This window comes from Bufo bufo, chromosome 3, assembly GCF_905171765.1.
Source record: "Bufo bufo chromosome 3, aBufBuf1.1, whole genome shotgun sequence".
Taxonomy (NCBI): Eukaryota; Metazoa; Chordata; class Amphibia; order Anura; family Bufonidae; genus Bufo; species Bufo bufo.
The window spans coordinates 300,076,369-300,091,847 of record NC_053391.1 but is presented as its reverse complement, the minus strand read 5'-3'; positions in this window follow the sequence as shown (position 1 = coordinate 300,091,847).

The following is a 15,479-nucleotide window of genomic DNA, read 5'->3' as shown; positions in this document are numbered from 1 at the left end:
TCCATCCAAAGGGACTGAACGAGTACCGGCAGCACGGACCTCCCTCACCCTCCCAACCTATTGTGTGTCTAAACCTGTTGTGCGCTTACACCTGCACAACACCCAAAGGTGAGCACATTCTATCTATCACGTTTATCTGCGTATCATCGCTTACTACCCTATGAGCGCCTCTCCCTTTTCTCTTTTGCCATAATTGCTGTCTGTTCAAATAGGAGACTACAGTTCTGTTGTCCGAAAGAATCCTTAGGTCACTTCCTTTTATCTCTGGGAGGGAGGCCCTCATTGCAAGGCCGACCGCCATCAACTCTTTTAGATTGGAGGACTTTACTCTCTGTAAGGGGTCCCAACGACCCTGGAAGGAAGTTCCCTGAATGTGGGCACCCCACCCCCAAGGACTTGCGTCATGCAAACTAACCTGTCTGTCTTCCACGGGGCACCCCGGATAAGATTCTCCGTATCTAGCCACCAGGATAGCTTTTGGAGACTCTGGACTTAGATGTTCAGCTTTGAGTCTAAGGACCTGCTTCTCTTCTAACTGGACAGGATTTCCCAATGTAAGGCTCTGGAGTGTAGCTGTGCCCACCTTACTGCCGGGATGCAAGATGTGAGGGAGCCGAGGACTGACATTGCTGCTCTTATTGAGGTAACTGGTCTTCTGGTCAGGTTTCTGATTTTGTTTTGAACGATATCCACCTTTTCTGTAGGTAAAAAACTTTTTTGGAGAGAATTAAGCCCAGGAAGGTCTGCCTTTTTGCTGGATGGGGTCTTGACTTCTTTTCGTTTACTATCCAACCCAATCTGTTTAAAATGGACCGGACTTCTGATACTGCTGAATTGCAGGCTTCTTCTGTCTGACCCACAACTAAGAAGTCGTCTAGGTAAGGGATAAAGAGAATATCCTTTTCCCTTATGTGGGCTGCCATTTCCGCCACCAGCTTTGTGAAAACCCTCGGGGCCATGGAAAGGCCAAAAGGGAGAGCCTGAAATTGAAAATGTTCCAGTTGACCCTTCAGATAGATTGCCACCCTTAGGAACCTCTGATGTTCTATCGCAATGGGGACGTGGTAGTACGCGTCTTTTAGGTCGAGAACGGCCATGAAGCACTGAGGATATAGGAGGTTGATCGCTGATCGTATAGTCTCCATCTTGAATCTTTTGGGTTGAAGAAAGAGGTTTAACTTTTTTTGATTTATAATGGTTGTGAAAGAACCGTCCAGTTTTCTGACCAGAAAAAGCGGTGAGTAGAACCCCTTGCCCTCTTCTTCTTTTGTTACCGGGGTTAAAACCGATTTTCCTATTAATTTTAACTCCTCCACCTCTATGACTGATTTTCCTAGAGCTGAAGATGGGTCGACGATTGGTAAGAATCTGGCAGGAGGAGATTGAAGGAATTCTAATTTTAAGCCCTCGCCGATGGTATCCAGAATCCAAGGGCTTAGGGAAATTTTTCTCCATTCTACTAAAAAGTCCTTCAGTCTGCCCCCTACCGGAGTTCTGGCGTCATTGCTGGTCTGGCTTTCTCTTATCCGAGGACTGGTTAAAGAAAAAGTTCCTGTTTTTTCTCTGACTTCTGAAACGGTCATCCCTGGCCTTCCTATCCTGTTCCTGGTTACCCCTAAAGGGACGAAAGGGCCGACTGAATCTATTTTTATAAGAAAAAGATCCCTGGAAACCAGGAAACTTCTTCTTTTTGTCAGCCGCCTTGTCCAGAAGATCGTCTAAGCTTGGATCAAAACGGTATTCCCCCTCACATGGGGCTCCACAGAGTTTTGATTTGGAAGCAATATTTTTTAGCCATAGCGTTCTGCGCGCTGAGTTAGATAAAGCTGCCGATCTGGCTGCCAATCTAACTGAGTCAGCAGAGGCATCCGCCAGAAAGTCGGCTGACTTCCTAATCGTAAGGAGGGAGGTCAAGATATCTTCCCGGGCAGTGGCGTTGTAAGGGGGGTACGGGGGGTGCGGACCGCACCGGGTGACACCATTGATGGAGTGACACCAGCAGGGCCGGCATTTACGAGTCATTTGTATTGCCGTCCTCAGGAGAGGGAAGGATGTGTCTGGGATTCGAACCCACGACCTTCTGTCAGCGATGCGATGCAGCCTCTTCCTGTGTCCCGCCCTATATGTCCATATATGTGCTTGTGTATTCTAATTTAGCCTGTATTTCAGAAAAGTTTCTGCTGGGATTCAAACCCACGACCTTCTGTATCAGAGGCAAAGCACTTACCCACACAGCCATAAGATCTGCCTTGCTTCTGACTGAAAAAATATGAGACTTCTACTGTTATAGCTGGCTAAGTGTACCTCTATACACATGACAGCTGCCCCAACACACCCAGCACTGCTATATCTCTATATGACAGCTGTCCCAGCACACTCAGCTCTGCTACATCTAATACACATGAAAGCTGCACCAGCACACTCAGCTCTACTATATCTCTATATATGACAGCTGCCCCAGCAAACCCAGCTCTGCTACATCTATGCACATGACAGCTGCCCAAACACACCCAGCTCTGCTACATCTATACACATGACAGCTGCCCCAGCACACTCAGCCCTGCTATATCTCTATATATCTATCTACTGTATAGCAATACTTAGAGATATATAGACATAGCAGGGCTGGGTGTGCTGGGGCAGCTGTCGTGTATAGATGTAGCAGAGATGGGTGTGTTTGGGCAGCTGTCATGTGTATTAGATGTAGAGATATAGCAGCGCTGGGTGTGTTTTTTTTGGGGGGGAGAGAGCCACTTGATACTGGCACTTTTTTTTGGAAGGGGGGGGGGGGTGGCACTATGACAGCTGTCCCAGCACACCTAGCTCTGCTATATCTCTATATATATGATAGCTGCCCCAGCACACCCAGCTCTGCTACATCTAATACACATGACAGCTGCACCAGCACACTGGTATAGCAATACTTAGATATATAGATGTAGCAAAGCTGGGTGTGCTGGGGCAGCTGTCATATATAGAGATATATTAGAGCTGAGTGTGCTGGTGCAGCTGTCATGTGTATTAGATGTAGCAGAGCTGGGTGTGCTGGGGCAGCTATCATATATAGAGATATAGCAGAGCTGGGTGTGTTAGGGCAGCTGTCATGTGTATAGATGTACACTTAGCCAGCTATAACAGTAGAAGTCTCATATTTTTTCAGTCAGTAGCAAGGCAGATCTTATGGCTGTGTGGTTAAGTGCTTTGCCTCTGATACAGAAGGTCATGGGTTCGAATCCCAGCAGAAACTTTTCTGAAATACAGGCTAAATTAGAATACACAAGCACTGACTCCATATATGGACATACTGGGCAGGACACAGGAAGAGGCTGACATGGAGGTAAGTAGAAGTGTTTTTTTTTTTTTTTTAATACCCGACTGTTACTGCCATGGGGGGAGCGGGAGGCACTTGATACTGGCACATGGGGGGAGGGGGGTTGGCACCTGATACTGGCACTTGGGGGGGTGTCATGGTCTTACCTTCTTGCTGTTCTCCTTCGTTTGACATGTGCTGGCGGCCATCTTGGTTTCTGGGTTTCTTGTAGCCTTCCACCCTGCGGCTCCTCCTTCCCACTGGGAGGAGCTGGATGCCTAGCTCATATATATAGGAGGTCTGTGGCTTCAGTTCCTTGCTTGGTCCTCCTGTGTTCACATGCTTCTAAGACTGCTGCTGCTTCTGGTTCCTGATCCTGGCTTCGTCTGACTACCCTGCTGGTTCCTGATCCTGGCTTCGTCTGACTACCCTGCTGGTTCCTGATCCTGGCTTCGTCTGACTACCCTTCTGGTTCCTGATCTCTGGCCTCTCAAAGACTCTGCTTCGGTTTCACCATTCGTTTGGACTTTTGCTTTACAGCTTTATTTTCAATAAAGCCTTCTTATTTTCACTTATCTCTTGTTGTACGTCTGGTTCATGGTTCCGTGACATTAGGACCAAGCCATGAGTTCTGACGGTACAGGGCCATCCTCGCTACCCATGCTGGTTGCCAGACTTGATCAGCAGGATCACCTGTTGGGTCGGTTCGCTGTGGCGTTGCAAACCCTGCTTGAACGCACGGCTCATTTCGCTCCCGTTGCCGATGGGTCGGTTGTCGCTCCTACTGCCACTCCGGTTGTTGCGCCAGAGTCTACCCCGACACCTGTTGTTGCGCCTGCGGTGTTTCGGGGTATGACCGGTTCTGCCCCTCTTCCACAGCGCTTTGGGGGAGAGCCAACTCAGAGCCGAGGTTTCCTTAACCAGGTGGGCATTTATTTCGAGTTGCTGCCACATGCCTTTCCTACTGAGAGATCAAAGGTGGGCTTCTTGATCTCGCTGCTCTCGGACAAGGCCTTGGCCTGGGCCAGCCCTTTATGGGAGAACAACAATCCGGTGCTTGCCGAGTTTTCCGGTTTTGTTGCTTCTCTTCGGAAGGTATTCGATGTGCCGGCTCGTGCTGCCTCTGCTGCGAAGCTCCTTATGTCCATCAGACAGGGTTCACGATCCGTAGCTGAATACGCCATTGAGTTTCGTACCCTGGCAGCAGAGGTGGGCTGGAATAATGAGGCTCTGGTCGCTGCTTTCTCTCATGGTCTCTCGGATGCCTTGAAGGATGAGGTTGCAGCTAAGGACCTACCAGTGGAGCTCGAGTCTCTTATTTCTTTCCTGATTTTGATTGACACCAGACTCAGGGAGAGACCTTCCTTTAAGGAGAGCCTGCGGAGGTCTTCTAACAGATTGGCGCCTACGTTTGCTGTCCCACCCGTGCCTCCCTCTCCTCCCACGCCTCCTGGGGATGACTTGTCTGGGGGTGAACCTATGCAGCTGGGGTTTGCTCGCCTGTCCGAGGGGGAGAGGGTACTCCGGAGACGCGAGGGCCGATGCATGTACTGTGGTCTCGGTGGGCATTTTCAGTTGGCATGTCCGAACCGTCCGGGAAACGCTCGTACCTGAGATCCTGTCGGGGGCAGATCTTGGGTGGAGTCTCCTCGTCCCCGGTTTCCCGTGTTGACAAACCACTGATCACTGTTGTCCTCTCCTGGGTCGGGGGCTCGGTGACGACCCAGGCGTTGGTGGACTCTGGTGCTGGTGGTTTGTTCATTGATAGTGTGTTCGCTGCCGCCAATTCCATTCCTCTGCAGGCTCGAGGTTCCCCACTGGCTCTTGAGGCGATAGACGGCAGACCCCTTCTGTCGTCACACGTGACTCATGAGACCCTTCCAGTGGGGATAGCCATTGGTGCCGTTCACAGAGAGTCGGTCTGCCTCCAGGTTATTTCGTCTCCACACTACTCGGTGGTCTTGGGGTACCCCTGGCTCCAGAAGCATAATCCGACTTTCGATTGGAGATCGGCCGAGATCCTCTCGTGGTCACCGCAGTGTGGGGCTAGTTGCATCCATGGGTCTGTCAAGTTGCTGTGTACTTCCTCGGACTCCCTGTTGCCTCCTGAATACGAGGAGTACCGGGATGTATTCGATAAGGTGCGCGCGGTTGCCCTACCTCCGCACCGCCCATACGATTGTGCCATAGAGTTACAACCTGGTGCCGTTCCTCCTCGTGGCAAAGTCTATCCACTGTCGGTAGCGGAGAATGAGGCCATGGAGGAGTACGTGAGGGAGGCGCTTTCACGCGGACACATTCGCAAATCCTCGTCCCCGGCAGGGGCTGGATTTTTCTTTGTGAAAAAGAAGGGCGGTGAGTTGAGGCCTTGCATCGATTACAGGGGTCTCAATCGCATCACGATCAAGAACGCTTACCCGATACCCTTGATTTCCGAGCTGTTCGATCGCCTTAAAGGGGCCACGGTCTTTACCAAACTCGACCTGAGGGCAGCATATAACCTGGTAAGGATCAAGGCGGGCGATGAGTGGAAGACCGCGTTTAACACCAGGACCGGTCATTATGAATCCTTGGTTATGCCCTTTGGGTTGTGCAATGCGCCCGCAGTCTTTCAGGAATTCATCAACGATGTTTTCCGTGACCTGTTGCAGCAGTGTGTGGTGGTCTATTTGGATGACATCTTGGTATTTTCTGAATCCATGGAGGCCCACATTCTGGATGTCAGACGAGTGTTGCAACGGTTACGAGAGAACAAGCTGTTCGGTAAGCTTGAGAAATGCGAATTTCACCGATCCCAGGTAACCTTCTTAGGTTACATCATTTCCGCTGAGGGGTTCTCCATGGATCCTGAGAAGGTTTCGGCTGTCTTACAGTGGCCCCAGCCCAGTGGTCTTCGTTCCCTGCAGCGCTTTTTGGGCTTCGCCAATTATTATCGGAAGTTCATCAGGGACTTTTCCATGCTGGCCAAGCCTCTCACGGATCTGACCAGGAAGGGCAGTAATTCCCAGGTCTGGCCGCTCGAGGCCATCCGAGCTTTTGAGGCCCTAAAGTCCGCTTTTGTGTCGGCTCCGATTCTGTCGCATCCCAACCCTGGGTTGCCCTTTGTCCTCGAGGTGGACGCGTCTGAGACGGGAGTAGGCGCCCTTCTGTCTCAGCGTAGAACACCAGAGGGTCCTCTGCTTCCTTGTGGGTTTTACTCCCGGAAACTGTCTTCCGCGGAGTGCAACTATCAGATTGGTGACAGGGAGTTATTGGCCATCGTGCAGGCCCTTAAAGAATGGAGGCACTTGCTCGAGGGTTCGGTGGTTCCGGTTCTCATCCTGACGGACCATAAGAATCTGACCTACCTTTCTGAGGCCAAGAGATTGACACCACGTCAGGCCAGATGGGCTCTGTTCTTGTCACGTTTTAATTACGTGGTCTCCTACCTACCCGGTTCCAAGAACATCAGGGCGGATGCCCTATCACGGCAGTACTCCGAGCTGTCCAGGGAGGAGTCGATTCCGACTTCGGTCATACCTCCGAATCAGATCCTGGCCGCCATTCGCACCAGCCTGACCTCTCCCCTGGGTGAGCAGATTTTGGCGGCTCAATCTGGTGCTCCCTCTGGGAGACCCAACGGCAGATGTTTTGTGCCTGAGGAGTTGCGCACTCGGTTGTTGCGAACCTACCATAACTCCAAGACCGCGGGGCATCCTGGAAAGAATCAGCTGTCCTGGGCTGTTTCACGTCTGTTCTGGTGGCCTTCCCTACGTTCCGACATCGCCGCATATGTAGCGGCATGCTCCGTTTGTGCCCAGAGTAAGTCCCCTCGGCACCTTCCGTTGGGCCTTCTGCAACCCATAGCCACCGGGGAGCGCCCATGGTCACACCTGGGGATGGATTTCATTGTGGACCTCCCTGCATCCCGAGGCCATACGGTCATTCTCATGATTGTGGATCGGTTTTCCAAAATGTGCCACTGTGTTCCTCTCAAGAAGTTACCCTCTGCACAAGAGTTGGCCACGATTTTTGCCAGGGAGGTCTTCCGGTTGCACGGTTTGCCCAAGGAGATTGTGTCGGATCGGGGGAGTCAGTTTGTGTCCAGGTTCTGGCGCGCCTTTTGCTCCCAGTTGGGGATTCATCTCTCCTTCTCCTCGGCCTACCACCCTCAGTCCAATGGGGCCGCAGAACGATCCAATCAGGCCTTGGAGCAATTCCTTCGTTGCTATGTCTCCGATCACCAAGACAATTGGGTTGACCTCCTGCCTTGGGCTGAGTTTGCCAGGAACACGGCGGTGAACTCTTCCTCTGGGACGTCTCCCTTCATGGCCAATTATGGGTTCCAACCTGCCGTGTTACCGGAGGTATTCTCTCCCCAGGATATTCCGGCTGTGGAGGATCACCTTTCCGTCCTACGTGCTTCTTGGGTACAGATCCAGAAGTCCCTTGAGGCCTCTGCGCAGCGCCAGAGTCTCCAGGCTGATCGCAGACGAGCGCCTGCTCCTTCCTACCAGGTCGGAGACCGTGTATGGTTGTCCACACGCAACCTCAACCTTCGAGTGCCCACTCCCAAGCTGGCGCCTCGCTTTGTTGGTCCCTTCCGAGTGCTTCGCAGGGTAAACCCGGTAGCCTATGCCCTTGCGCTTCCTCCTGGCATGCGGATCTGTAACGTGTTTCATGTCTCCCTGTTGAAGCCACTGGTGTGTAATCGTTTCACTTCCTCGGTTCCTCGGCCTCGTCCGGTCCGAGTGGGCAATCATGAGGAGTATGAGGTGAGCAATATCCTGGACTCACGCCTGGTCCGCGGTCGGGTGCAGTTTTTGGTCCATTGGCGTGGTTATGGTCCAGAGGAGCGTTCCTGGGTTCCCTCCGCAGATGTCCATGCTCCTGCCTTGCTCCGAGCCTTCCACGCACGCTTCCCTCAGAAACCGTTTTTTGCTCCGCGGAGGAGGGGCCCTTGAGGGGGAGGTACTGTCATGGTCTTACCTTCTTGCTGTTCTCCTTCGTTTGACATGTGCTGGCGGCCATCTTGGTTTCTGGGTTTCTTGTAGCCTTCCACCCTGCGGCTCCTCCTTCCCACTGGGAGGAGCTGGATGCCTAGCTCATATATATAGGAGGTCTGTGGCTTCAGTTCCTTGCTTGGTCCTCCTGTGTTCACATGCTTCTAAGACTGCTGCTGCTTCTGGTTCCTGATCCTGGCTTCGTCTGACTACCCTGCTGGTTCCTGATCCTGGCTTCGTCTGACTACCCTGCTGGTTCCTGATCCTGGCTTCGTCTGACTACCCTTCTGGTTCCTGATCTCTGGCCTCTCAAAGACTCTGCTTCGGTTTCACCATTCGTTTGGACTTTTGCTTTACAGCTTTATTTTCAATAAAGCCTTCTTATTTTCACTTATCTCTTGTTGTACGTCTGGTTCATGGTTCCGTGACAGGGGGAGGGGGGTTGGCACCTGATACTGGCACATGGGGGGGCGGGAGATGGCACTATGATACTGGGACATGGGGGGGAAGAGAGAGGCACTTGATACTGGCACATGGGGGGTTTGGCACTATGATACTGGCACATGGGGGATGGGAAGGAGAGAGGCACTTGATACTGGCACATGGGGGGGAGGAGAGAGGCACTTAATACTGGCACTTTTGCGGGGGAGATGGCATGGCACTATGATACTGGCACATGTGGGGGAAGGAGAGAGGCACTTGATACTGGCACTTTTTGGGGGGGAGGAGAGAGGCACTTGATACTGGCACTTTTGGAGGGGAGATGGCATGGCACTATGATACTGGCACATGGGGGGAGAGAGGCACTTGATACTGGCACTTTTTGGGGGGAGGAGAGAGGCACTTGATACTGGCACTTTTTTGGGGGGGGGAGATGGCATGGCACTATGATACCGGCACATGGGGGGGAGGAGAGAGGCACTTGATACTGGCACTTTTGGGGGGGGGGGGGGAGGAGAGAGGCACTTGATACTGGCACTTTTGGGGGGAGATGGCACTATGATACTGGGACATGGGGGTGGAGGAGAGAGGCACTTGATACTGGCACGTGGGGAGGGGGTTGGCACTTGATACTGGCCCTTTTTTTGGGGGGTGGTAGATGGCACTATGATACTGGGACATGGGGGGAAGAGAGAGGCACTTGATACTGGCACATGGGGGGGTTTGGCACTATGATACTGGCACATGGGGGGTGGGCACCTGATACTGGCACATGGGGGGGGGGCGGGAGATGGCACTATGATACTGGGACATGGGGGGAAGAAAGAGGCACTTGATACTGGCACATGGGGGGGGTTGGCACTATGATACTGGCACATGGGGGGTGGGAAGGAGAGAGGCACTTGATACTGGCACATTGGGGGGGTAGATGGCACTATGATACTGGGACATGTGGGGGGGGGGAGGAGAGAGGAACTTGATACTGGCACATGATGGGGGGGGCATCTATGGGGACACTTACTGGCACATTATTGGGGGGCATTATGGGGGACACTAGGCCGGCAGCCTATCAGAGGCCGGACACTGAGGGCATCTACTGGGGCACTATATATGGGGCATTTTATACTGGTACATTATGGGGGGCACTAGCAGGAAGGGGGGAGAGGAGCACTATGGGGGAATTTACTGGGGGCACTATATAGGGGTATTTTATACTGACACATTATGGGGGCACTATGGGGACATTAGCTCAACTGGGGGAATTACAAGGGGGTATTTTTGCACTGTCACATTATAAGGAGAATTATTTCTACTGGGGGGGGCATTATGGTGGGCTTTATTACTCCCCCATGGTATGACCCCCTAGTAGCAGCACCAGCCTCTCCCTGCTCTGCTATCCCTCTGCCCCTTCTCCAAATCCTTATTATGAAATCTTTCTCATTAGGAAAAAACACATCAGCTCCACCGAGCCCCCCGGCCAAGTGTTGAAGTGGCGTCCGAGATCCCCAAGGGCCAAGTCAAGTAATTGTAAGTTTTCATGTGGAATATGTTTGTTATACACATATAGCATACACTGTGCCACACAATATACAGTATACCGCTACACTGAGCCCCACAATATACAGTATACCGCTACACTGTGTAGTCTGTTCTATAAGCACCATTGTTTTGTGGCAGCGGACAGAAAATAATCTGGAAGTGCCCCTCCCGAGACCAGGCTCTGACTGCTAGGGGGGTCTGCTGAGCTAACGGATGCCCCCTATGGCAGTAGCACACCATAGCCCCCATATATGGCTAAAAAATGGGGGGCTGACACCATTTTCTACCGCACCGGGTGACACCAGCCCTGGCAACGCCACTGTTCCTGGGGGCACCTATTTTTTAACTGAGACTCTAGCTCGGCTAACCAGACAATAAGAGACCAGGCCATGCAAGTGGAGGCTATGCTGGGCCTAAAGGAGGAGGTCGATGCCTCCCAAGCCCCTTTAAGAAAGGCATCTGCCTTTTTATCCAGAGGGTCCTTTAATATTCCTGTGTCCTCAAATGGTAGGGCCGTCTTCCTGGAGACCTTGGATATAGCCACATCAATTCTAGGCGCCTTATCCCAAGAGGCAGAATCTTCATCTTTAAAAGGATATTTACGTTTAAGATTTTTTTATATAAATACCCTCTTATTGGGTTTTTTCCACTCTCCTTTTATTAAAGCAGACACATTTTTATGTACTGGGAAGGTACCATGTTGTCTGTATTCCAACCCCCCAAACATAATATTTTGAAATGAGCGGGGTTCCCAAGTTTCCTCTATGCCCATGGTCTACAGGGAAGCAGGGTCTCCCCCCATTTCTTCCTCCCCAGAAGAGGTCTGAGATGAAACATCAGAGGGCCCAAATACCAAAGAAGGGGCCTCCCCCTCTTCTGACGAAGGGGGTGCCCTAGAGCACTCTCTACGCTTAGGTCTTTGCTGTTTTTTGGCAGCCTGGGATGCGTTAACTTCTGAGCGGACTAATGCTTGCAGGCACTTGTAAAAAGAGGGGGATTCCTCAGCCACCGTCTTATCTATACAGGGCTGGCACGTTTCCTTATCCCAGTCAGAAGATAACCCCACTCTGCATAAGGCGCACTCCTTATTCTTCTTTTTAGAAACTACTTTTTTGTGCCTAACTGGAGCAGGAGGGACAGTAGGCTCCTCAGAAAGCTTGTCATCTTCCATACCTGCAGGGTAGAAGTTCAGCCCAGGTCAGAAAGGAGACGCCGGCCGATGAAACTCGCGCTCTACTCATAGGGCGCTTGAAGATGACGTCACCGCTGGTGCACTGAAGCTGGTCAGTGACTTCAGGAGCGCTCCACGGCCTGTTCACATACAATGATGCTGCCCGCGTCTCCAGAGCTCCCGCACACTGACCGCCCCCTCCGGAGCTCAGCTGTGCCTCTGCCTGCCCTTAGCGCACCACCGGATGCCGCCAAACTTACCAGGGACTCGCAGGTTAGTAGGGGAGAGCCACCAGAGGGAAGGATCCATGTACACCGTACGCTGCAGGCTTCCCATCAGAGACAGGAAACCACACTGAAGGGGAGGAGAGTGTCCGCCCATTTTATTCTGCAGGTTTCCTGTCTCTGTGGGGCGGATCCTCCTCTCTCCGGTGGTGCTGTCATGGGCGATAGGAAAAATTGGCTTCTACCTCACAGTTTTTTTTTTTTGCCTTCCTCTGGATGAACTTGCAGGATAACAGGCCGAACTGGATGGGCAAATGTCCTTTTTCGGCCTTATAAACTATGTTACTGTGTTAATAGCTTGGATAAGTAAATGCATTCAAAAGTTATTACCACATAAACTGATATATCTCAGCTTTGCAAAAATCGACCTGGTCCTTACGGTGAAAACTGGCTTTGTCCTGAAGGGGTTAATGTGCCTGAGTTTCGCTGTGTACATTTTTACCACTTGTTTACCGCTTCATGACTTTATATGTTGTGTCAGTAAGCTCTTAACCACAATCTGAGATATAAAAGTGTTGGATTACATTGAGAAATGCCAGCGCCCCGTGGTGCTGCAAATCACTGAGACTGCGCTGTCAATAGACAGCTGTGGTCACAGTAAGTCTGCCTGGGACCAGCTAAGGCTACTTTCACACTGGCGTTTCGGCTTACCGTTTGTGAGATCCGTTCAGGGCTCTCACAAGCGGTCCAAAATGGATTCTTTTTGCCCTAATGCATTCTGAATGGAAAAGGATCCACTCAGAATGCATCAGTTTGGCTCCATTCCGACTCCATTCCGCTTTGGAGGCGGACACCAAAATGCTGCTTTCAGCGTTTTGGTGTCCGTCTGATGAAACTGAGCCAAACAGACACAATCTGGCACAATAGAAAACAGATCCATCCTCAATTGACTTTCAATGGTGTTCAAGACGGATCCGTCTTGGCTATGTTAAAGTAGTGTGAAAGTAGAGTGTGAAAGTAGCCTAAAGCGGTCTCAGTGCATGGTATCGTTGTAGCACCCTACTACAATGATCCATTGCAGTGTAACAGTGTGACTTTATCGGGAAGGTGTTAATAAACATTTTTTCATTAAAAAAATAAAATAAAAACTAAAAAATTCAATACATAATAAAAAAAAAAGTAATAATAAAAAATTCAAAATAGTAGGGCACACCAACACTTGATGCCACACGGAGAGTTGATATAAAGATATTTATTTATTAAATCGTTGTAACATATAGTGTTTAATCATTGTGACTTATAATGTTAAAATTTACTAAAACACATAAATTAAAATTATTACTATAAAATTCCTAAAACACAGTCATCAATAGTGTAATCTGCTGGGTTATAAACAAAATCTTATATGCAACAGTCTCTCCTAAGGGTTAATTGACCCAAATGGTATCGCAGGAGGGGATAATGTACATGGAAGACTCGATCCGATAATCGGATATAGTATTTAAAGATAGTCACTTGTATTTATTGTGGTTTAGTTGCCACTTCTCCTAATCGCAGTAATACCGCACATAAGTCGTTGCCTAGTTGCAGAAATAGACCGGAATAGTTTTTACTCACTGTTTTTGGGTAATGCCGGTTTTGTTATATCACTCGTGGCGTCCCACGTGTAGTGAAGATCTTTTGTAGGTTGCGGTATGATGCGGTTTTAACTTGCTGCAGAAAGATCTTTTGTAGGTTGCGGTATGATGCGGTTTTAACTTGCTGCAGAAATGGTGAAAAAACTTTCGGGATCCTCGGTGATTATATGTAGCTGTGCTGTCTTGGAGATCACCTGGAAACAAATACCTTCTGCGCTGTTTGTTCGTAGTACGCAGGGTTGGTTTTCACCAGGAACATAGATCTCAGCGAGGAATGACAGGTATCCAACTTTTCTTTACAACGAAACACAGATTCACTGATCCCTTTCTTGAAGCGCTTATTCTCCTCCGGTTCTTTACTTTTATCTCATGGGATTAATTACCATACGCGTTTCGGAGTGGGCTACGACTCCTTCAGTGGCTGAATTTCCCATGGGAATGGTCTGTCTTTATATACCTATACAGGTGTGGTTTTAATTAATTGGCTTATGCTGTGTATAGGAAGTGAAGTGGATTTCCTTTTAAAGTTCATGATGACAGGCTGTATATTTTCGCTCATTTAAAAAACGTTTATTTCTTATATTAAAAAAAGTATATTAAATCACTATGAATATATATATGTCTATATATCACCTTATATTTCAAATATATTATAAAATATTTAGATTAGATCTGAAGACGAATATCAAGAGTATATCAATCAAAAAATCACATTTATATACGGTTGCTTTAATATAGACTAACTCAGAGTCTGTACCATATACATATTTTATAGTGTTTATACCATATAAATTCCATATTTTATAGTATTAATAATGCAGAGCCGTGGATAGAGGGTAGAAATACATATGTCGCCCGCTATGCGTTAAATCTGCGGTTTTTGATGCGGTAAATGTTCATATTGCGTTTTCACTATATTTCAATTCTCTATCCATATTAATACTGCTGGGCATTTATTAAATCCCACAGATTTACAGTAATTATATACAATAAATATATAAAATATATAAAAATATAAAATATATAAAAAAAAAATTGTAATTATGTCAAAAACACCTATATTTATTATATTAATTACGAATTGGGTTTTCCAAATTTGGAGAAAGATATTAAAATGATATATTTGTATATAATTTTGTACATAATTTCTTCCAAATAAAAGCAAAAATCTCGGAATGAGGTACGGAGTGAAGTACGTAGTGGGAAGGCTACTCACCAGGGGAGGACCTGGAGGAATTTAATAACTCACGGGTCTCTCCCTGGTGCGGAGCCCCCCCACCCGAATGAATCACAGGAACCCATATATTTCTATTTCTGCATTTAATCCTGTAGCAGGGTATTGAAATCAAAGATATGTCTTGATTCAATTCTCGACATTCTTTTAATATGATCTCCGCCTCTCCAATCTGTTTCTACCTTTTCAAGAGCTGAAAAGATAAGTCCCTTTGGATTTTGGTTGTGTGTAGTTTTGAAGTGGTTTGACAAGGTATGTTTATCATACCCCTTCTTTATGTTCGAAATATGTTCGGCTATATGGACTTTAAGTTGTCTTTTAGTTCTCCCCACATATTGTCTTTTGCAGGGGCATTGTATAATGTAAATAACACTGTTAGAATTACACGTAAGAAAGTCTTTGATCGTGTGTTCATAAGAGTTTGTCATGGATTTTACTATAGATGTTTTTTTGGGGAATGTCGTATTCTTACACCCCATACATTTACCGCACCGAAAAAAACCTGTGGTATTTGTCCATTCTTGTATGGACAAACCTACTTTATTTTTATTTCTTTTTGGGATTGTAGGTGCTACCATAAGTGCTAAATTAGGTGCTTTAGTGAAAGTGATCTGAGGAAATTGGGGAATTAAGTGACCTATTACTTTATCTTTAGTGATTTAATATACTTTTTTTAATATAAGAAATAAACGTTTTTTAAATGACCGAAAATATACAGCCTGTCATCATGAACTTTAAAAGGAAATCCACGTCACTTCCTATACACAGCATAAGCCAATTAATTAAAACCACACCTGTATAGGTATATAAAGACAGACCATTCCCATGGGAAATTCAGCCACTGAAGGAGTCGTAGCCCACTCCGAAACGCGTATGGTAATTAATCCCATGATATAAAAGTACAGAACCGGAGGAGAATAAGCGCTTCAAGAAAGGGATCG